General features: G+C 45.9%; 1 protein-coding gene and 1 long non-coding RNA gene across 2 annotated transcripts in view; both read left to right on the top strand.

Annotated features, from left to right (window-relative positions):
* Positions 1-1,498: 1,498 nt before the first annotated feature.
* On the top strand, positions 1,499-5,129 carry LOC140699651 (uncharacterized). The gene is made up of 3 exons (XR_012077898.1): positions 1,499-1,569; positions 3,351-3,459; positions 4,855-5,129. It is a non-coding gene; the product is annotated as an uncharacterized lncRNA (long non-coding RNA).
* A 53-nt stretch (positions 5,130-5,182) lies between these two features.
* Positions 5,183-15,057, top strand: part of LOC140699645 (trafficking protein particle complex subunit 9-like) — a 193,253-nt gene continuing 183,378 nt past the window's right edge. The window contains exons 1-2 of the mRNA XM_072972262.1: positions 5,183-5,407; positions 12,676-12,835. The gene's annotated coding sequence lies outside the window, so the exon portion shown is untranslated. The remainder of the gene's footprint in view (positions 5,408-12,675; positions 12,836-15,057) is intronic.

The following is a 15,057-nucleotide window of genomic DNA, read 5'->3' as shown; positions in this document are numbered from 1 at the left end:
CAGTAGATAAACAGACAACCTCACAGAAGAAATTATTTATTTTGGTTCTCTTACCCAGTGCATTCCATGGTGCATCCTCGCCTAGAATTGAGTGGAAGCAAGTCCATCTCAGAAGGGACATAACTGAAGAGGGATGGCTTCCCAGACTCTGAGGGGCAGAGAGAGCACCAGCCTGGGTTAGAGAAACGTGAGGGGTGGGGTAGGGTGTGGGCTGCCTTCTTCCCCAAATAAGGAACCTTCCTGAGGCCAGCACAGTAGGAGGGAGGGCCATGGGGTGGAAGCAGCCAGACTTCATCCTGAGAACTGATGGGATGCCTCAAAGGGACAATTCAGGTGCCCAAACTGGGCCCTGAGTGTGGGAGCCTGTCGGTCTGACTCAGAGCCCAGGACTGAGGTGGGCGCACAGCAGGCCGGTCTTACTTGGCCGGATCCATTTCACTTCTCCGAAGCCCTGTGTAAAACATGAAGCGTGGACGGCCTGGTGAGCACAGCTCTGCCCTCAAGATCGGTTTCAACTCCTCTCTTCCCAGAGAACAGCATCTCTGAACCCATCCTGGGTGACCTCACAGAGATCACCCTAGTGGCCCAGGCTAGTGACCGGGAACATGTACCTTCCTGCAGGCAACCCCTGACGTCCACTGATGCATCATGTACTGGCAAAGAGTGAGTCCCTGTGCATTGGTCTAACAGCAGAGACTCTGCCAAAGGCCCAAGAGGTGGTGTGTGGGACATGCAGGGGTGCAGGAGTGTAAGCAGTGCAAAAGTGTAACTGGTGACAGGGGTGCAGGGGCTGTGGAGGGCGCAGGCATTTCAGGGGATGTGGGGGTGGAGGGATGCAGAATTGCAGAGTGTAGCAGGGGTTCGGAGGTGCAGGGAGTGTAGGGATGCAGGGAGGTGCTCAGGGACGTGGCCAGGATTAGAAGGCAAGTGCACATCCTTGCTGTCAGCCTGACCCCGGGAGGCTATTGCAATGCTTTGGGGCGGCGGCGGCGGCGGCGGCGGTGGCGGTTGGGAGGCTGCCCGGGCAAGCCGGTCGATTTCTTCTCTTCCCTGCAGCCTGGGCTTGGGTGGGGCTTGGCCGGCGGAGATTCGCCAGATGTTGGACTCCAGGTAAGCTTGCTCCTGGGAGGTGGGGCGGTTAGGTCAGCGGGCGGCGGCAGCGGTAGAGAGGCGGAGAGGGGCTACCCCTGGCGAACGGGTGGAATAGCTGCCATTTCCCGGCTGCTGGGCCTGGGAGCGGCCTCTGCTTCCCCAGGTCGCCGGACACTCCTGTCCCACTCAGCTTGCTGAGTGCGGAGTGGGGGCGGGGCCGTTAAGGTGCGGGGCCCACGGGGGGAGGGGGGCTGCCGCGGGGGAGCCGGTCAATTCGCTCCGCTCTCCCCAGCGGCGGAGCGAGGGGCGGCTTCTGCTGCCCTAGAGGCGGGACGCGGTTCTCCAGAAGGGCTTGCTCCTGGGAGGCGGCGGCGGAGGCGGCAGGGGCAGGGGATGTGTTCCAGGGAGCTGCTCCATTTCTTCTCTCCCCCGCGGCCTGGCTTGGGGGCGACCTCTGCCGCCGGAGATTTGCCTGAGGTCCGACTCCACGTGAGCTTGCTCCTGGGAGATGGGTGCGGTGCGGTCAGGGGGCTGGTAAGGTGGTGGCTGCGGGCATAGGGAGGCTGCCCCGGAGGAGCTTGTGGATTAGCTCCATGTCTGCACCGCGTGGCCTGAAGGCGGCCTCTGCTGCTCCAGGTCCCGGGACACCCCTGTCCCACTTTGCCTGCTGGGGGCGGGAGGCAGGGTAGTCAGGGTGCAGGGGTGGCGGTGGTCGGCGGCCTGCAGCGGGGGAGCGGCCCATTTTCTCCCATCTTCCCCGCGTCTTGTCCTGGGGGCGGTCGCTGTTGCCCTGTGTTACTAGACGCGTGTATCCTAGTCGGCCTGACCCCGGGAGTTGGACTTGGTACTTTGGGGGTGGTGGCAGCAGCGGCAGGTTTTCCCATGGAGCTTGTCCATTTGCTCCCACTTCCCCCCATGGTTTGCCCTGGGGGCGGTCTCTGTTGTCCCAAGTTCGCCGGACGTCCATCTCCAGGTCAGCCTGCTCCCTAGAGGAGGCCACTGTGAGGTCATGGGCAAGAGTGGTGGCTGCTGCGGGGGTAGGGGCTGCCTTGGGGAGCTGGTGGATTGGCTCCTGTCTCCCCGATGGCCTGGTGTGGGATTGGCCTCTCCTGCCCCAGATCACCAGACGCACCTGTCCCACTCAGCCTGCTGGGGGAGGGGCGCCCTGGGCGGTGACTTTAAGGTGCGGGGGTGGCGATGGCGGAAGTAGAAGACCTGCAGCGCGGAGCCTGACAATTTGCTCTCCTCTTCCCGACGACCAATCCTGGGGGCGTCCTCTGCTGCCCAAGAAGCCGGATGCCCGTCTCCAGGTCAGCTTGCTCCTGGGAGACGGGCCCGATGCGGTCGAGGGGCAGAAGCAGTTGCGAAGGCCGGCTGCCCCGCCTAATGGGGCCACTTCTTCTCCTCTCCCCTGACCTGGCCTGGGGACGTCCTCTCCGGCGCAAGATTCGCCTGACACCCCACACCCGGTCTGATTGCTCCTGGGAGGTGGGCGCAGTGAGATCAGGAGGTGGAGAGGACAGGGGGCTGCCACTGGAGAGCTGGAGGATAAGCACCAATCTCTCTGGAGGCCTGACGTGGGGGCGGCCTCTGCTGCCCCTCGTTCCCAGGTCACACTTCTTCGGGTCATATTTCCCCGGGGTTGCAGTAGGGTGCGGGGGCCGCGGGGTGTTGGCGGGGGTATGAAGCCTGCCGCTTGGGAGCAGGGGGTTTAGCTCCCATCTTTTCCGCAGCTTGGCCTGAGGGCAGCCTCTCTTGCTCCAGGTCGCAAAGCAGTTTCCCTGACAGCTTAGCCACCAGAGGTGGGCAGGATGGGCTGAGAGCGCTGAGGCAGCCGCCAAGGCAGCGACGGAGGGGGCTGTCCCTGGCCAGCTGATCAATTTGTTCCCATCTCAACATTTGCTGCCCCAGTTTCGCAGAACGCCCTTGTCCAGTTTATTCTTCTCCAGGGAGGTGGGCGCAGTGCATGCAGCCCGAGGTCTGGGCTCTCCCTTGGGAGGGGCAGAAATCTCTTGTTCTCCTTTGTCTTTATTCTTCAGCGAAGTGGTTACTGGACGCAATTCTTAATTCTGAGAAAGTGTATCCTGTGTTACGGAAGAGCTGCTGGACAGTGAGTTTTCTGGGTGGATTTTCATATCAGCTGATGTCCCAGGCAGGCAGGAAAGCTATTACTCAGAGCTTCTTAGTCTGGGGTTGGTGATGGCCCCGCCATCCTCACCATGCTTTTTAAAAATATGTTACTCCCCTCTTTTTCCTAGGTGACATTTTAGGTTATTGGGTCTCAGATTGCTGGCACACTCATCCCTGTTCTCAAACATTTTTAAACTTGGGTGAAGTGATAAGTAGGGGAAGATGATTTACTGAAAGGTAAGACTACTTAAATTCGCATTAAAGCTACATTCTGTCAATCTTTCTCAAATGATTTTTCTCTGATTCTAAGTCCACGACCTAGTGAATGTTGTACTCCTGTGTAAATCATTGATCTTCACATCACATTTCTTGAGTGGTCAACGAGATTTGTTAATTAGATTATTCCTGAAAGGAAAAGTTCAGGCTTTTCAGAATTCCTTGTCTGATGTCACCCAGGCAGTCACAGTAGAAGACAGAGCTGATATAAAAATCCCTCAGCTGCCTGAACTGCAAAGCTTCTGGGATTACTGATCCCTGAAATGCAGGTGACTCTTGATGATAATCTGGGGGATGGTTTATATGATCAGATTCTTCCAGTCCTATAAATGGGTTCCGTGGCCCCAGCCCTGGGAGAACTGGTCATAGGGGCCATATCGTGAGGGGTGGGATGGGAAGACAATGTGTAAGAGCTGGAATCACTGAGATTCCACACTCGCTAAACACAGACTCCAGAGCCTAATTGTTGTCAGGTTCTGTTCTGGATTTGAGAGTGTGTTCATACATGATTCTTGCCCTTCTGGAGTCACTGCCTGGATGGAAGTAACCTTTACATAGATCTGTGGAGGATGACATTTAAGTAGATAGGCTGTTATGGTTCTCAGTGTGCCCAGGCTTGCTCTTCCAGGCACTCGTGGGACTAACGAGAGTCATGTTATTCACTCATTCACTGATTTATTACCCTTGAATTGATCACTCGTCCCACAGTAAGTGAAAGTAGGTATCAGGAAGCTGAGTTTTGTCCCCTGTCCTATCACTGATTGTATCTGTCAGTCGGGCGCCCTGCGTATGCATTGTGAAATGGTGGTATTTCGTGCCCAATGGGGCAGCACTGTCAGTTCTGAGAATCAGGGGAGACACGTGGGTAGGACAGCACCCTGACACACATGGCACCCCCCACCCCGTGAGACAGAATTGTCGATGCTCAGGTGACCCGATGTAGACCGCGGTGCTAAACCTGAGCATGTTTAGTGATCCTGGTGGCTATGAAAATACAGACTACCAGTCGCTACCTCTGGAGACTCTGAGGGTGTGCACCCCAGAATTCTGCATTTTAAGAAGCACTTTAACGAATCCTGATGAAGAGATCTGAGTGTCCCACGGAGAAACACTGGTGTGCGAGACACCAATATTGAGGATTCTCAGGGAACGATGTCTTTTCAGGTTGGTCCAAGGGCCCTCACTTTAGACTTTTGCCTTGGGTTTAATTGTATGTGTTCAGAAGTGATGTCTTTCACTTCCAGTGCATGTCAGTATGCTCTGTGCAGGGATTTGCTCTCAGTAGATGGCAAAAACTGATTCTTCAGGTCACCGAGCTAAAGTGTGAACGATATTTTATTTTGGTTTTCTTTATAGCAATGCAGAGTCTCCCGAGAAGAGATTCAGACTGAACAGCTTTGTGTCAGACTTTGGAAGATGGCTGCTGCCCAAGGTGTTCTCTGGCAGTGCAATCACGAATCTAGGTCCCTCTTTCACTGCTACATCAATGGAGTGGACCACTTGGACAAGGCCAAAGCTGGTATCCCTACCATAGCCCTTTACAGTGATATTCCGCTCCAGGAAGCCATCAGAAGCAGCAGGTGGCCAGAGGAGGAGCCGAACAGACTCATGAAATGTGACATCCCCAACTTTATCAACACGGACCAGAACTCTTCCTTTGTGGAAAATGATTTCCTGATTTTGTAACTACCGATTGTTCTAGAAAATAAGCCAGTTGCCCAGAACTCACACAAAGACTTGAATTGAGAAACGTGCTTTGTCAGGTATCTTTCTGAAGATGCGAAGTCTGTCTTTGTATGGCAGGAAGCCCCCTTTCACAAAACTGAATGTGTTTGTGTCTGAGAGAGGGAAATGGAGACAGAAAGACGAAGAAGCAGAAGAGAGCCCCCTCAGAAGAGAGCTAGTTAAGGTGAGTTTTTGTGCCTTTAAAAAACATTTGGGGTTTTAGGGGGAACAAAGTATTTACACTGTCTTATTCTCCTCGTTGGAAACCTTGGCCCCGTCGTCAGAGTCAGCGGCCTTGAACGGGGGTTTCACGCTGCGTTTCATCTGGCGCTGCCACTTCCACGCTCTGCCTTTAGCACGTTGCTTTGCCTGTCAGGGTTGCCACCCTTTTAACTGTAAGGTGAGGAGTCTGGAGTGGATGATCCACCCCAACTCTGCTGTTTTGCAAATTTCTGATTTCGTATTCAGATGAGGCTGGGATACACCTAGAGCAGTATAAACCAGGCCCTACCTCCTGCCTATTGCTGGGGCATCCCTCAGGCCTGTGCCTTCTACTCAACCCTTTACTGATCCCAGCTTTTGTCAGGAGCCCAAGTGCCTACCGGGATGGCAGGGGACTTGTCTTTCGTGGTCACGGTGGCCAAGAATTCTATTGGTTGTTCTGAAACAACTCTTCCGAGATCCTCCACCCACCCCTGCTCAAACCTAATGACAGCCCTACGGTTCCTTTCCTAGGAGGAGGATCAATCCATGGTGCATTTTATGACAATCCTGTCCCCAGGAATGCACGGAAGTTTATCAGCTGAGTGAGGGGAGGTGCCTCTGTGTCCCTGTATCTCTGTCTGCTCACAGTTCGCGGCCACTGGCTACTGAACAAGAAAAGTGCTATTCACCATGTTGTGTGTTTTCCAAATGTGTAGGTGATGGTCTTGTGGCTCGTGCATGGGCTTTGATTTGGGATGGTGAAGGGCTTATAAATACCTCATCAACATGTATTCGAGATGGCCTGTTGCCACACAGATTTGATTCATGAAGGCGTCAAGCCTGCACACTGGTTTGGAAACAACTTGGTTTTGATCATTCACACTGCATGCATGACTCGCTGCTAATCTCTGGGTGTTTTTATCATTTCAGATTTATTCACTCCGTGTCTTGCTTAAGCTGAAAAATACATTTGTTTCACCAGAATATCCTCTGATTCTTTGTTTACACACATCCAGTTTTTTTAATTCCTTTAAAAATGATTCTGTGTTTATAATGCCTCCTAATTTCTATCATCTCTGTGTTGCCAGTGGCCTGAGACATGCACCAGATTTGATGCCGGAACTGTTCCACCAAAAGAAATCCCTTTGTCGTAATATCTTTTGAGGAAAATATTATTCTTTAAGGCTCTAACAGTAAATCGTAGAACAAAGCATGGAACATTTCTTGTAGTTAATACATGTTCATGCAAAAAGAAATGATATTTTCATTAAACAATGTTGATTTTAATAACTTTTACAAATGTGAACATTATTATTCATAATTTAAGTAACCAGATAAAACCAGTTATTTATTATGAAGATTGAAAACTATTTACACAGTCTCTTAATTAGAAGTAGCTTTATTAGAAGACTGAAGGGTATTTAAAAGATGGAAAAATACCCATGATGACACCATCATTTTTATTAACTAAATATCAAGAACTGTGCAGGGTTAAGATTTAACCCTCTGCAAACTGCCAAGTTAGCATGAGGTAGTTTGTGGATGCTGCCAGAGGACAGGACACTCCCCCAGGATCAGAGACAAAGGACTTCCAGCCAGCACAGCAGGCAGCCTGTGGTTCAAGTTCATATTGGTTCCTGAGTTCCTTTCCTATTGCTGTTGTAACAAAGGACCACAGACTCAGTGGCTTAAAGCAATACACATTCATCTTCCCACTGTTCTAGGGTGCAGAAGTGCAAGGTCAATGTCAGTTGCTTAAACCAACGAGTGGCCAAGGCTAAGTTCCACACCGAGGCTCTTGGGAGGGATTCGTCTTCCTACCTTTCCCAGCTTGCAGAGGTGCTCACACTCCTTGGCCCAGGGCCCTGTGTCACTGTGACCTCTGCTGCCACTTTACATCCCTGTCTCTGACTATATAGATATAGAGGAAGAGTCTTCTACATCTGGTATGGACCCTTTTTCCTAAATGGACATTGTATCCCTATTTATGTGCAGATGAAAACCCCTTCCCTCCAGGGTGCGGTGGCATCAGCTCACAAGATGACCACTCTGGGCTTTAAGTGTCCTCTTTGTTTTGTCATCAGGGAACTTCTCTCTCCATAGTTAGCTCTGTATTATATTGTTGTTATATTTTACCCGGAATTACTGAAAGTTTTACTTAAAAGAGATCCTGATTAGCTCTGTTTACCTGTTTCCAGAGCTGAAAGCTTCAGTTCTAGAGTATCTGTTTGATTTTTCTTAAAAATACATTCCAGTATATTTCTCTGGTGAAAGTCTCTACCCTGTTATCTATTCTCCCATCATTTCCTTATTTTCTTGAATATATTAAAAGTATTTTATAGCCTTTATTGGTAGCTCTGATGCCTACATCACCTGGGGGTTTGCATCCTTTGTCTAATGCTCCTTATTCTCATGTTATCTGTCATATAGTCTGGACATGTTGCATGTCTAGAAATTCTTTATTACATGGCAGACATTGCAAATGAAAAATCCATGTTATCTTCCGTGAGAGCTTTTCTACCTTCCCGTTAGGCAGACAGTGTGAGGGACTGATCATGTCACTCCAATCAGGCGCTGAGGTGGATCAGGACTAAAGTGCCTTTTTTCTTAAAACAGCTTTGAGGTATACTTGGCAAAATAATTTTCACACGTTTAAAGTGTACAGCTTAATACGTTTTGACATAAGAATATCCCCAAGAAACCATGACCACACTCAAGACAGTGAACATACCCATCACCCACAAAGCTTCTCTCCTGCTTTTTGTTGTCCCTCCCTCCCTCCCCGTCTCTTCCCCTGGGAACCATTGATCTGCTTTCTATCACAACATATTGGTTTGCATTTTCAAGATCCTTATATGAATGGATTCATGCATTATCTACTCTATGTTGTCTGACTTCTTTCATTCAGTGTAATTATTTTGAGAATCATCTGTGTTGCTGTATTAATAGCTTATTTGTCTTATAGTAGAGTATTGTTTAGTGCTGAGTTATTACTGAAGTGTTTAATGTGAGCAGTGTTTGTATAGACCATCATTTCTTTCTGCATTTACTTCTTGATGGATGCATGGGTTATTTACAACTTGAGCTGTTATAAATAAAATAGCAGTGAATATTTGGTTACAAGTCTTTGTATGGACATATGAGTTTCCTTTCTAAAGCACCAGATGAGGAATGTCTGGGTTATATGATACATAGGTGTTTACCTTTTTAAAAGAATCTGTTAAAGACTTTTCTAAAATGGTTGTACTATTGTAAATTCCTCGTGGTGTGTATCAGTTCTGGTTGCTCTACTTCCTTGCCAGCACCTTGTAAGGTCAGTCTTTCTAATCGTATTCTTTCTAGTATGTATGTGAACTAGTATCTTACTGTGGCTTTTAAAAGTATTTCTCTAATGACTAATGACATCTTTAATCAGCATCTTTTCATATGCTTATTATCCATCTGGATATCTTTACTGAAGTGTGTTTTCTGGCCTCATTCATTCATTCAGGTGTTTGAATTATTATTGAATTTTGAGACCTCTTTATTCTGGATCAGATACAAAGAGAGACCTTTATCAGATTTATGATCTGCAAATAGCTTCTGTCTATGGCTTGTCTTTTCATTTGCTTAGCAGTGTTTAGAAGAGCTTTGAAGAGTCTTCATGTTGACAAAGTTCACTCTATCAGTTTCTTTTTAAAATAGATGATACTTTTGGTGTCATAGCAAAGAAATATTTGCCAAACCCAAGGCCGTAAAGCTTAAGCCTATGCTTGTTCTCCTAGCTGTTTTATAGTTTTAGATTTCCTATTAAGATCTATGATCCATTTTGAGGTAAATTTTGTATATTTTGTGAGGTGTGGATCAAAGTTCATTTTTTTTTGTGTATCACTATCTAATTGTTCCAGCACTACATGTTGAAAAGACCCTTTCTCCACAGCATCCTTTTTGAGAATCAATTGTCTGTGTAAGTGTTGGTTTAGTTCTGAACATTCTATTGTGTTCCATTATTCTATTTTCCTGTTTTACACCAACACCATAATTTCTGATTACTGTAGCTTTATAAAATAAAGTCTGAAAATCAGATAGTGCAAGTCTTCCAACTTTGTTTTTCTTGTTCAAAGTTGTTTTGGATATTTGGATCCTTTGAATTTTTATATGAATTTTAGAATAAGTTTTTAAATTCCTTACATCCTGTTCTGCCAAAATTCCACCCATGTCTTTGGCCGTCTCCAAAGCCACATTTTCTGAAGAAGTCTCTCTACATCCCAGGTGAAAGGAATTTCACTTTTGTCTGTGCTCAAATCACATTTGATAATATTTGATTACATTTAATCACATTTGGCTATATGTACTTGTCTGATCTTTCCAGCCATATAGTAAATCTCAAAAGATTAGGAATCTTGACTTGGTTCCCTCTGTGTGCTGAGAAACTAGTTCTATGCTTTGCAGGAGTGAGCCCTGCAGTAAGAGGTATCTGCAGCACACATCTAGCTCATTGCTTGAATATTGTCAAGGAATTCTGCAGATTTAGAATTGTTTATTGATTGTTGTCTCCAAGACGGCTCAGTCTTTTTTATTTCTATTGCTACTGCTGCAGTTTCAAAGAACAATGGGCTAATTATTTTCCAAATATCAAATCATACTCTAATTGTGTTGTCACGCAAGTTATGTGCTGCTGTGTCTTAACAACCTGCTTAGTGTTCACAGGCTCCTTCACTCATGGAACATTTGGGAGAATGTCATATCCTTAGAGATAGCAATGCTGACTTTGGCGACCTGAGCAGCAGTATCTGAACTCACTCCTGCTGTTTTTCCAGTGTCCCCTCTAGCCCTCCTCCAGCCCTCCATGGGGGGCCCTGCAGTTCTGCCCTAGGAAAGCCTGTTGCTTCTCAGGAAGACTTCCCTACGAAACATAATCATGTCCTTCTTGTGGGGACATTCAGTCCAGAGACCTGAAAGCAGGGGAAAATGTTTAGCCTGCTTTTGGTAGAACCTAAATTCTTCCATATTTGTTAGAAGCAATTTCAATGAGGAAACTGTTTTGGCATCTAACAAATCAGCATAAATGTCTGATGAGGAAGATCAGCTTCCCCATCCCACTCAGTCATCATGTTGATGTGACACTCACATTGGCAAACATTTTCTCCTATGAGCAACGTAAAGTTCAAGACGTTATGAATGGCTTTTTGTTTTTATTTCTTAGACTTTCCACATTCATTGTGTCTCGTGAGATTATATGAATCCTGCTTATTGTCAGCCCAGCACTAAACTTTTTAAAAGGATCACGTGTTTAAAAGGCTAGTGGGCAATTTTTTAGAAGACAGAAATCCTTAGATTTTGGTCCTAGAGTTGAATCTTGGTTAGTGGTGAATGAAAATTCCCGTTAAAATTTTAAATTCAGTGATATAAAGTCTTAAAAATAGTTAAATATTAGTCAATTTCCTTAAACACTATAAGAGTTATTTACCTTTAAGCCTGTTTCTGGGGCAATTTTGCAATGATTCCCTCCCTTTATCGATTCCCTCTTTATCAGAATCCTTGAGAGGCCCCTGTCATCATTGTCACTATCGTCATCATCATCATGGAACTGATTCTTCTGGATGATTCTAGGAAAATAAAGAGATGGACGGGATTATGAGTAGGACAGTGTGTGCATATAGAATAAGAACAGCTGTCAGACATTAGATGCAAGATACCCATTTCATTTAAAGAAGAATGTGGTCATGAAATCCTGATGTGGTGAATGAAGGAAGCGGTGGGAACAGGATAGTCAATGGAAAGGAGGAGGAAGTGAGTGAAGTTGAGAGCATAGGTCCTTGGTTAGTTGATCAGCACATTGGTGAGAATGAGAGGAGTGTGATGGCAGAATCATGTCCCTCCCCGGCCACAGGGTAGCCACCTGTGACATGTTACTGTACATGGCAAAAGGGTTGACAGATATTTTAGGATAAAAATCTTAGAGGATTTCTATCTCCTAAATTGTCTATTAGTTAGCCTTTTAAACCCATGATACATTATTAAAGATTAGTGCAGGGGCACAAATAAAAAGGATTCATATAATCTCACCAGACATACTGAATGTAGAAAGGATAAGGAAGAAAAACAAAAAGGCACTTATAAGTGCCTTGAACCATAAATTGCTCATGAGAGAAAATGTTACACAAGGTGAATGTCACAGCCACATACATACTGACTGAGTGGGATGGGACAAGGGGATCCTGAGATGAGACAATAGGGTGAGTAGCCCGGCTTGTCCAGGTGGGCCCAATGTAATCACAGGTGTCCTTAAAATGGAGGATATTTCCCAGCTGAGTTTAAAATCAGAGGGAGGTGTAGCGATGGAGCAATGTTCAGAAAGGCTGCTGACCATGAAAATGGAGGAAGTTGAGGGGCACAAGCTATGGAAGGTGGGTGACCTCTGTAAACTGGGGGGAAAAAAAAGGAAACATTCTCTTCTAGACCCTCTAGAAGGAAGGAACCCTGCTGGTACCTTGAATTTAGCCCAATGAGAACTGTGTTGGATCTCTGACCTACACAGCCATAAGCTGAAAATTCTGTGCTAGTTTAAGCTATTAAGCTTATGGGAATTTGTTACAGTGGTAATAGGAAAATAACATAGTGAGCGGTAGTGTAAGGGATTAAAGGTGTAGGATCGGGTGTGGAGAGAATTCTGACATTTACACCTAAAAAACAACCAGGTGAAGTGGGAAGGTGATTTAAGGAAGACCTACCTGGCAGGGCTGTCAAGCAGACTGGAGCGAGCGAAGCCTTGGAGTTAGAGGAATCAATTAAACCTCTACAAGGAAAATAAGAAATAAAATGTAACAGGGCTTCAGTGTTAGTAGATGTAGGAATAGAAATGGGTAGAGAGATATAAACATTATTTTGAAATTAGCTACAGGTTTGATGACTGCATGTTTGGGAGAGTTAGCCGATGTGTGGATTGAATGCATCCCCTCAAAATCCATCTGTCGATACCTCATCTCCCAGGGTGATGGTACAGGGAGGCGGGGCCTTTGCGAGGTGATTAGTAGGATAAAATGAGGTCATGAGAGTAGAGCCCTCATGAATGGTATTAGTGTTCTTATACAGGGCCCCAAAGTGCTTGCTTCTCTCTCCTCTCTGGGCCATGAAGACAGTGGGAAGACAGCCATCTTCGAGCTGGCAATCCTCTCCCAGATACATTGACCTTGAAAGCCTCAGCCTCCAAACCGTAAGGAATATGCTGGTTGTTTAAGCCACCCGACCCACGGTAATTTGTTACAGAATCCCAGACTGACGAAGACAGTGGAGAATGCCACTGCGTTTGGCACTGATTGCCTGGAGAATGCTGAAACCCAGGGAAGTGGGCAGCACAGACGTTTACTCATTTAATCCTGCCAACACTGTAGGGGATAGAGTCAACATATTCCTCGCTATTTAAAAGGTAAGGAAAAAGAGGCACAAATAATAACAACGACAACGACAACAACAACAACAATAACAATAATTTGTCCAAGATTCACACAGAACTCCCTGGAGGGAGAGTGAGAATTAATACTTATGCAGGCTGGCCCCAGAGCCCCTGCTCATAACTAATAAGTCAGATCACCTTGCTTATTGGGATCAGTTTTTTCAACTGTGATATGAGTGTACTGTGTCCAGTAACTTATAATTTCAAAATACCTCACTGTAAGGGAATCATTAGTTGCAGGCATTACAAACCACAGAAAGCTAGACATACAAAAATAACTTGTTAGGGCAAGATAACCAATAATGTTTTTAAATATTATACCTGCTGACCCTTTGCAATAAAGTGTTTATTTATAATTCTGTCTGGCTACAGAATAACATCATAATCCTGCATGTGGCTGGTGGCTCCCGTGTTGGACAGCACGGGTCTAGAGAATTTAAATAACTTGCCCAGCCTTGCCCAGGAAGCTCGTGGTGGGATCAGAACTATAGTCTGGGACTGTTCCTTCCTATCCAACAAGTCCCTCATGGAAGTTTAGAAGCTTCTCCTTTGGTGCCCAGATGTCTATCCGTACTTATGACATCTTGTCAGGTGCCCCGGCCTGCTCCTGAACATCAGCCAGAACCCACTTCTGCTCTTTTTTGGCGAGGTAATACCTTCTAGCAACTTTCATTACCTTCTTGGCATCAGTTCTTACCTGGAAGGGTAGTGGCTAGAGATGGAAATGTGTCCACATGACAGGTTTTTCAAAAATATAGTAGGAGTGGTCAAGAGAAGAAAACCTCAGGAATACGAGTGGAAGCATGTCATTTAATATACCAAATGCGTACTTTCAATGTATGTTTGTGTTTCCGAGTCCAGACTTGTTCTACTCGTGTATTACAGGCCAACACATCAGGAGACAAGGATTTGGGGCAAGAAAGAGCGGCTTAAATTTGTAAAGCCAGCGGAGAAGATGGTAGACCAATGTCCTGGAGAACCATCATCCCAAATCTGAATTCAGGCTCTTATATTAAAAAGGGGAAGCGGGAATGCTTGGTTGTTGCAAACTTGGTGTATGAATTCTTTGTTGTTAGAATCCTTTGTTCTTGCAGCTCTTCACCTGGGTCAGATCCGTGTAAACCTCCAACAAGCAAATGTTATTTTCTATTCTGTATCTTGTTATCTTTATACGAATGGAAAAGTGTTAATATCCTTCAAAGTCAGAGCCTTGAGAATAGGGTCTCCTGTATATTTCAGGATCTAGGCTACATTGTTTCACAAAAGGTGCAGAAACAACAAGACTAAGCCTAGGACACAGGGCACAGGGTTAAAGTCAAAGGAACAGATCTAATATGGAGTCAGATTTCTTCTTTCCTATTTCAGTAGTGCCATGGGGAAGGCACTTTGGGCAGCTTTCTGTAGGGTCCTGGAGGCTTTCTCTCTCAGCCTCTGTGCACCTCTATTGAAAACCGGTCATCGCTATTGGCCTGCTGGAAAACCACTCCGCCTGTTTTGCCCTGAAGTTGTGTTCTGTTTATAACTCATCTCTACTCCTTGGAAAACAACTCAATAAAGACTCAGTTGGTTTTCCACCAGCCCTGGGCAGGGGTGAGGGATAGCATGTTATTATTTTATAAAAAAATATATAAAAGAAGTTTTAAGACAACACTGGACACATAGGAGAGAGACAAACAATGCTTCCTGGCTTAAATCAAAAGTGATGACTCAGTGAGTCTATGGCTGCTGTATTTGCTGAGCTAGTTACTCCTTTGCTCCATTACACATTTATTTTAACTGAAAAAGAAATATATGCATATGGATAAAAAAATTCAAACAGAGCAAAAAATACTCAAGTGAAAGAACTTTTCCCTCATCCTCTGTTCCTACACGCCTCCCTGGAGATGCCAATGTTTACAATCCTTTGTGTGCTTTTCCAGATATGCTATGCACGTTCCCACCAATGTATGTAAATTCCTTTAAAGTTTTACTTATTTTTAACTTAAAGGGACTTAAATCCTCAAGTGGCTTCTGCCACAGTAATAGAAAAGAAGAAATCTGACTCCATATTAGATCTGTTCCTTTGACTTTAACCCTGTGCTCTGTCTCCTAGGCTTCATCTTGCTTGTAAAACAATGTTGCCTAGAGCCTAAAATATACAGGAGAGCCTATTCGGAAGGCTCTGACCTTTAAGGGTATTTAACACTTTTCCAATC

Source organism: Vicugna pacos, chromosome 11 (assembly GCF_048564905.1).
Source record: "Vicugna pacos chromosome 11, VicPac4, whole genome shotgun sequence".
Taxonomy (NCBI): domain Eukaryota; kingdom Metazoa; phylum Chordata; class Mammalia; order Artiodactyla; family Camelidae; genus Vicugna; species Vicugna pacos.
This window is presented reverse-complemented; position numbering and strand designations above follow the sequence as displayed.